Source organism: Camellia sinensis, chromosome 13 (genome assembly GCF_055761805.1).
Source record: "Camellia sinensis isolate YWXY chromosome 13, ASM5576180v1, whole genome shotgun sequence".
NCBI classification, from domain to species: Eukaryota; Viridiplantae; Streptophyta; class Magnoliopsida; order Ericales; family Theaceae; genus Camellia; species Camellia sinensis.
In genome coordinates, this window is record NC_138973.1 from 69,282,782 (window position 1) to 69,290,890 (window position 8,109).

Sequence of the window (8,109 nt, forward strand, 5' to 3'; positions counted from 1 at the left end):
TAGTTTGAATTATGGACAACCGTTTTGATATGAATAATTGGGCCGAAGGCCGTTTTGACATGAATAATTGGGCCAAAGGCCGTTTTGACATGAATGGATGGGCCGAAGGCCGTTTTGACATGAATGGATGGGCTAGAGGCCGTTTTGACAAGAATGATTAAATGGGCCAGAGGCCGTTTCGACAAGAATGAATGGATGGGCCAGAAGCCGTTCTGACAAGAATGAATGGATGGGCCAGAGGCCGTTTTGACATGAATGAATGAGCCAGAGGTCGTTTGGACACGAATGAATGGGCCAAAGGCTAGTTTGACACGAATAACAGTTTGACATGAATAACAGTTTGACACGAATGATAGTTTGATACAAATAACAATTTGACATGAAAGAATGAATGGGCCAAAGGCCAGTTTGTCATCTGAATGGGCCAAAGGCCAGTTTGTCATCTGAATGGGCTAAAGGCTGTTTTGACACAAAAGAAAGTTTGATTGGGCCAAAGGCCAGTTTGACCGGAATAACACTAATGAATTGGGCTCAAGGCCGTATGATGTGTTTGGAACCATAGTTACTTAACTTGCATATGTCTATGTATGTATGTGCTAGTTAGAAATATAAGTTGGGCCCAAGGTCGTTTGATATATATTGTTCCAATGTATATTCTTTATTTGATATTATTCACTGGGCTTTCGCTCATGCTCATTTATGTGTTTGTAGGTGAGCCAAGAGAGGTCCAGACCCAGCCTCAGTGAAGTCTGTTTAGAACAACCTAAGTTTGAAGAGTCAGCCTTGCGTCTCACGCACGAGACACGTCTTCGCCCTTTTGCCATTCTATGTTATTTTGTCATGTTGGCGAGGACTTTGGTGTACGTCTGTATATAGCTTTGTTTTGGCTGACTTAGATTTGAATGATCCTGTCTATATAGAACTTTATGTTACTATACTTTCTGTTGTGAGTTATTAACATATGTATGTATGGAATATTATGATGTGCATATAAGCACGGCTCTATGGACAGTTTTAAATTTGCTTCCGTTTGGCCCCTTTACTCTGATGAGTTTTGTCTTATTTGGTTTGAGGCCGTAGGTAATCTCGTGATTACTGGCCGGTTATGGCCTTAACCCATAGAGACGGGTTCGGGTCGTGACAACACAATTACCCCACTAAAATAAATAATGATAACAGTAACCTCCATATTCCTTTAAATGGGTATTCATGAGCAACCAAATTAAACCTAATTTAATTGGACAGATTCATGAGTTCGAATTGAGTTTTTAACCTTTAAACATAATTCATGCAACCAATTTAAAGTAATCTCATGAACCCAATGCTAAATTGTATAATTCTAAAATTTTCAGCCCTTGAAGTTGTGTTTCGAGCAGCAGATCAGAAAAAACACGAGTAACATCATTCACGAATCAATAATAATCAAGACCTCATACAAATTATTTGGGTTTAGCAGAGGAATTATTTTCCACCAGCTAGACACTTCACTGGTGCAACAAGGCATGCTTGGAATTACAAATTTTGATAAATTTCAATCATTCCATTTATAGACATTGAAACAGGACCAATCCAATAAAAGGGTTTGAACTTCTAATTTAAGTTTTCTAGGAGTTCTTTACAATCTATAAGATTGTTCATGGTAAGTCTAGAAAAGCATTACTAGTGTTTCAACAAGATAGAAAAAAAAATATTTCTGCTCTCAATATATATACATCATGATACAACAACACCTACAAAAAAATATAAATAAATAAATAAATAAAGAAATAAATAAAAATGTGACAAAGAACAGTATGCATATAAATAAACTATCCCCCAAATACTTGTATAGTTTTATTATTAATGCATAAAATGAATTTTTATTTAAGTTTCTAAGGAGTTACATGAATCCACCGTGTTTTGGCTGCACCAACATCGATTTCATTAATCAAATTATCAAAAACAACGTGCAACTATAATTAAGAGTGCTTTCACTTTAATTACCTAAAAATACTCATGGTAGAGCTTAGCACCCTTGGCATGTGACAGTAACATGTTGTGCATTGCAATAAGATGCTCCATGATAGAATTTCCAGATGAACAGTTGTTACAAGGTTCAGAACTATGAGCCAGTGGAAATGATCCCACAAGTAGGCGCTTTCTACAAATAAGTTCGACTCATTGATTGTGATCCAGTACTACACTCGATCCCCAAAGTTCTTGAAACAAGTTTCAACAAAATGCACAAAATCTTCCCTACAAAAACACAAACATATATATATATATATATAGACAAAGATTTAATGATAGAATTTGCAATAAAAATTATATTAAATATTAGGTAGGCACTAACTTGATTGAGAAAAAATAAGTACACAAATTAAACCATAGGAAGCATTATGGGTATTTTTCTGTGATTTAATTCTGTGTACCTAGAATTTTTGAGAGAGAGAGAGAGAGAGAGAGAGAGAGAGAGAGAGAGAGAATTGGGCATATTGCATAAGAGGACTGAGCCAAGACCCATATTTGTCCTCGAGTTCTTGAGGGAAGTCATTATAATTTATCATCACAAATGGCTCAATTCCTGCATTAATATTTTGCCTCTATTCTGTTAAAATATATTCTTGCTTACAACATGAGGAATTCTCTGAGTAGATTGAAATTTTGCTCACGGTACCTTTGAGCAAAAGATTGTCAATGATTTTGTTATACAACATGATACCAGTTGGATTGACTTCTCCAAATCTTCCTCCTAATAAAGCTCAAGAAGGTCATTAATCAAGTTATATGACCCAATCAAATTATGAGTAACAAATAATAACAGATTATTGGAAAATATACTAGGTAGAACACTGGCCCATGTGATTGAAAATCTGTAAGCATTGACCCCCAAAGAATGCACTAACTCAATGTCCGGTAGTAATCAGAATAAGATAAAATTAGTTTGACGATCTCTTTTCATATCTTTGTTATGCAATTTAAATGTACAGACTAATTATAAAAGAAATGCAAGTCTAATACCAAGTAGCGGCGATAATGACCATTGGCTACATCTCCATTTGCTCTATTTCTTTGGCCACCTAAATGAATTAAACAAACAGTTAGTCAAAAACCAATCATATTACAGTTAGCTTTAGTTGCATTTAGACGAGACCTTCTTCAATTACCTTGAATGCGAGTGAAAACATCCTAGTTGCTGAGACTCTTACCATCTTCAAGAATTGCTCCTTCAATCTATGACAACAATATGGAAAAAGTCTAAGGAAGAGAGAGAGAGAGAGAGAGGACACAATTTAGAAGGCAAGAAGAAGAAGAGACATACTTGGTATGAAGAAGTGGATGTTCCAAAGAAGAAACCATTTGGGAATTGTGATCTTTTGATGTCTTCTGCTTCCTTGAAGCTCTCAACAAAAGAATGAACACAAGAAAAAAAAGGAGAAGAAACCAGAGGTAGAAATGGGTACTTTTGTCTTTCATTTTGGTTTGTTTCAATTTGTTAAAGATTTCAAGATCAGTGTAACTATGAAAAAGTTATGGACATTCTGGCATATTGGCTCATCTATATATATATATATATATATTTTTTTTTTTTTTTCTTCATGGGTTTGGTAAAGGGTTAAGGATAAGTGAGTGCTACCCCTTGTAGCCTATAACAGTACCCACGTTGAAGTCCAAAACTTGGATTTGTTGTGAAATAATTATTTTGTTGATGACTAGATATGCAATAATTTAATAGCTATAGAACCGATCAACAACCACATCATAGACCATAAAAAAAAAAAAAAAATAGAGCAATACTATAGTTTCAGAACAAAAAGCTAGAAAATGTTCAAAATTCAATATCAATGATCAAGATTAAGGAGTGACCCCACACTGCAACTATAAATGTGCACCGAAGATCTTAAATTATAGTTTAGGTTTTTCTTTTTTCTTTTTTCTTTTTTCTTTTTTCCTTTTCTTTTTTCTTTTTCTTTTTTTTTGGGGTTAGGTTTTTTTGATATGATAAGACTTTTTCAAAAAAATTAGGTAGGGCAATGTGATAGAGCAACAATTTCGATAGCAAGCCTTACCATCTCATATATAGGACCTAGTTATACTCTATTAATCGATTATGTGATTAATTCTCCATCCATAAATTAGTCATCGACTCATCCAAATGAGATGTCACTAGAAGAATATGCACTTTTAGCGACCACTTTCCGCGACCAATATAAAAGTTGGTAGCTAAAAGTTACCTTTTGGCGACCAAATATTAATTAGTCGCAAATGATCATTATTTTTGGTGACCAAATATGAGTTGGTCGCAGAAGGTCATATTTTGGCAACCAAAAAATAAGTTGGTCGCAGAAAGTGGTATGCTTTTGGCGACCAACTACAAATTTGGTCGCGGAAGGTCACATTTTGGCGACCAAAAAATAAGTTGGTCGCGGAAGATAAAAAATAAGTTGGTTATGGAATTGGTGACCAAAATTTAAGTCGCCAAAAGCTTATTTTGCCAGACCAAAAATATTTTAGTTGTCATATATTGAGTTTTGGCTACTAAAACAATTTAATCTCCGAATGAAAAATAAAAAATTGTTTTTTTTCTTTGGCGACCAAAATTTGGTCGCCAAAAACTTATTTTCAGCAACCAAAAAAAATTAGTCACCAAATTAGTACTTTTAGCGACTAATATTTTCGTCGCCGTTGATTGAGATTTGGCGACTAAAAAAGTTCGTCGGCGAAGGTACCTTTTTTGTGACTAATTTGGTCTTTTGGTCGCCAAAAGTTTGGGAGGGAAATTTGAAACATGGAGGCGGGAATTGAAACTTTTTTGCGACAAAAATTTGGTCGTCGATTAAGCAGAGAGTATGTTTGCAATTTACCCATTAATTTGCTTTGCCTTTTCCTTTTCAAACAAAGCCCTATCTAATTCGTTCTTATTCACATCTCTCTCTCTTTCTCTCTCTCTCTCTCTCAAACCCTCATCCCATGGCTCCAAAAGCCTTTCATCTTCGATATCTAAACCTGTTGCTACACCTTTTCCTCTCCACACCCCTCTTTCTCTCATCCCTAATTTCATTGTTGATTTCATCCCTACTCTCAGAGACTCTGATCGGTGGTTTGTGGATTTCGTCCCCGACAGTTTCGATCCCTAATCTGATCTCTCTCGACAGCTATTTCAGCAATTTCAATCACAGGTTTGATCGATTAATTGATTATTCATTTGAACTAAAATTTACACGAAATCGATGATGTTTTTATGTCTTCGATTCATTCATTTTTAGTTCATTTCTTGTAAATGTATAGTTGAGAAATTTAGACGAACAATCGTCGTTTTTTGATGCTTTTTCCGCTTCTCACAGTTCATATTTCTTTTTGTGTGTTTCGGCATGACATTGATTCGAGAGATTGTGTTTCTTTAGTTTGTTTGCTTGCAACTCGCATTGTTTGGTTTCAATTTATACTTGAATTTGGTTTTCTGAACATTAGGATCTATTATTGTAACATTGATCTGTGGATTTTTTTTTTCTAATTATTTTAGAGAACAAATTATTTTAGTTCTAAGTGACATGGTTCTATTTTTAGATCAACTTTTACTCAAATTTATCTGGAAATCAACTTTGACATAGTTCAGATTGTAGGAAGAGGTGAAGATTGGGTTCCATCTTTTGATCTTGAGCTGTTCCACTTACACAATTTTATTTATATAAAAAATTAAATATTTATAGGTTTCTATAGTTTGTTTCTCTGAACTTCTGTACTACTCTACATGTCAAACAAAACATGAACTGTTCCGCTCCATCATAATTTGAATTTATGTAAAGTTGTTTTGGGAATTGATTATTTTAATTAGCTTTTTAGTATTTTACGAAAAGACCTACAGAAAAGGAAAGAGAATAGTTGATTTTTTTGTAGTGACTTTTTGGCTATTTAGTATGTTGCAAAATTAAAGTATGAAGCCTACTACATAACAGGGGAACTCAAAGAAAATAGCAAACAAAAATTTAACATTAATAGGACAGAAAATTGTTGTCATTAAAACTCAAACATACAATAAAATAGAAAGAAGAAACAGTTTTGAACTCACTAATATGAATTTTAAGCAGGTATGCTATTAAGCATTAAATAAGAAACAAGATGAGACTGACAACCATCTTAACACAAGCAACCACACAAAGAGCTTGTTTGGGAGTTGGCTTTTTTAGTGGTTTTTTAATAATTTTTTTTAGTGGTATTGTTCTATTATTCATCAATATGAGCACAATAATAGTAGCTTACGTGATGACTTTTTACTACTTATTTTTAGAAATTAGAAATGCAATAGGCTTTTTTTTGTTTTGAGGCAAATCATTGTTTGGTGAAGGCAATGCATCTTCTTTTATAGATTATTTTTTGGTTATGGTTGGAGCCAAAGATTATCAGATAGCTTGTTGCTTCCTTAATTTCTATTTTGCTCATTAAAATGATTTGGTGCTTGAATTGAAGAGTATCCCACCTATTTAAAGCATTTGGTTCCTTGATTCCAAGGCAATGAATGCATGCTGTTTTGGTTACCCACATAATAAAGTTTAGCCATTTATTAATTCTAATTGGAGTCAGCTAAGTCATGCAGTCTTTAGTTTAATTTGTATTGGTTGTATCAATGGATTTAATTTGTATTGGTCATATTTAAGCAAAAATAAGGAACATATAAATAACAAACTAGAAACATTCATGTACTCATGTAACTTGCTCCATCTTTTTATTTTTTATTTTTTTATTTTCATGGTTTCTTAGCGATAAACATATCACTCATGACCATTGACCACTTGATGCCACTTCATAATTATTTTTATCATCAAACTCTGTATTTATTATGCATATGAGATCTCTCTTCTTTCTCAGACTAGTTTATGATAAACAGCTCTGGCTTCGAGATTGAATTTCCAATATCATTGTTCAGCATGGAAGAGGTAAACAATTTGAATAGTAGGTGACAATCTATTTGATACCTAGGCAAAATATTGAGTTTGTAAATAGAAAATACAAATTCATCATTTTTGGAGTACAGAAAAACCAATGCTTAGATCAAATTCTATAGTCTTCTACAAAACACATTTTGAAATTCACCAAAATACAACTATAAGCTAAATCAAAAACCATAAAGGAAGGTCCAATTGCTAAAAATATATAGAAATGAAATGATTCTACTGCCGTTTATAAAGAGAAAATATGTCTTACCTGTTAGGTGGAATCATACTCCCCTCTTGCCGGCAGGCTGTTTTCCATTGCCGGTTCATCTCACAGCATGTTGTGTACAAAATCATAACAACAATTACCAATGGCATCATCAATATTCTCATTCTCTTTTAAAATGTTCGCAGAGATCATTTTCAATAAAACTGACTTTTGGTAAAGATGGTTGTTAGTAAAATAAAGACTAGATTGTGAGAATATTGTCTTCTTATAACTTGTTCATTTCTTTTTTTGTAGGATATTAGCAGTCCAATTTTGTTGAATGCCATCAAAGGTATAAAAACACTTTATAAATGTCATAAACACTCTAAATAATTGCATTTTCTTGGCATTGAAAATAAGTTACAACTTTGATTGCATTGCAGCATTCTCTCCCTTGAAAATTGGATTGGGTGGTACTTTGCAAGACAAAGTCATATATGAAAGTGTTGGCGTGCCATGTACACAATTTGTTTTACATAGTGCAGAGATATTTGGCTTCACTCAATGATGCCTGATGTGTTTATTTATAGTTGAGAAATTCACTTATTCATGAAGGACGTGAAACTTGTGAATCATTTTGTGATCCCAATGAAGACAATGATTATGATAATGGAGGCTTTGATTTTGGTCCATCTGATTTTGACATGCCAGAGAATGCATATGAGTATGAAGAAGTACCTCTGTAGCCTTAAAAGGTTAGGCAGACCTCTAGTATATTTAGATATATTTATATCACAAAGTTGGCAATAACAAAATCGGCATTTATGTTGCATTGCTCATTTGTTGATATTTATGCAGAATGATGATGGTGGTGTTCGTTTTGAAACCAATGAACATGAAGATCCAAGTACTCAAGCCAGCCTGGAAGATCTTTGTCGATCTCACCTAGTAAGATTAGATTTCTCTGATATGTGATGTGATGAAAATTGA

General features: G+C 33.6%; 1 pseudogene across 1 annotated transcript; it reads right to left on the reverse strand.

The window, feature by feature from the left end:
• Window positions 1-1,832: 1,832 nt before the first annotated feature.
• LOC114274806 (beta-glucosidase 18-like) lies at window positions 1,833-3,475 on the reverse strand (annotated as a pseudogene). Its single transcript, XR_014347898.1, has 7 exons — window positions 3,302-3,475; window positions 3,177-3,213; window positions 3,001-3,059; window positions 2,821-2,899; window positions 2,657-2,731; window positions 2,476-2,563; window positions 1,833-2,235 (listed from the first exon to the last, which is right to left on the reverse strand). The product of XR_014347898.1 is annotated as a beta-glucosidase 18-like (transcript).
• Between the last annotated feature and the right edge of the window lie 4,634 nt (window positions 3,476-8,109).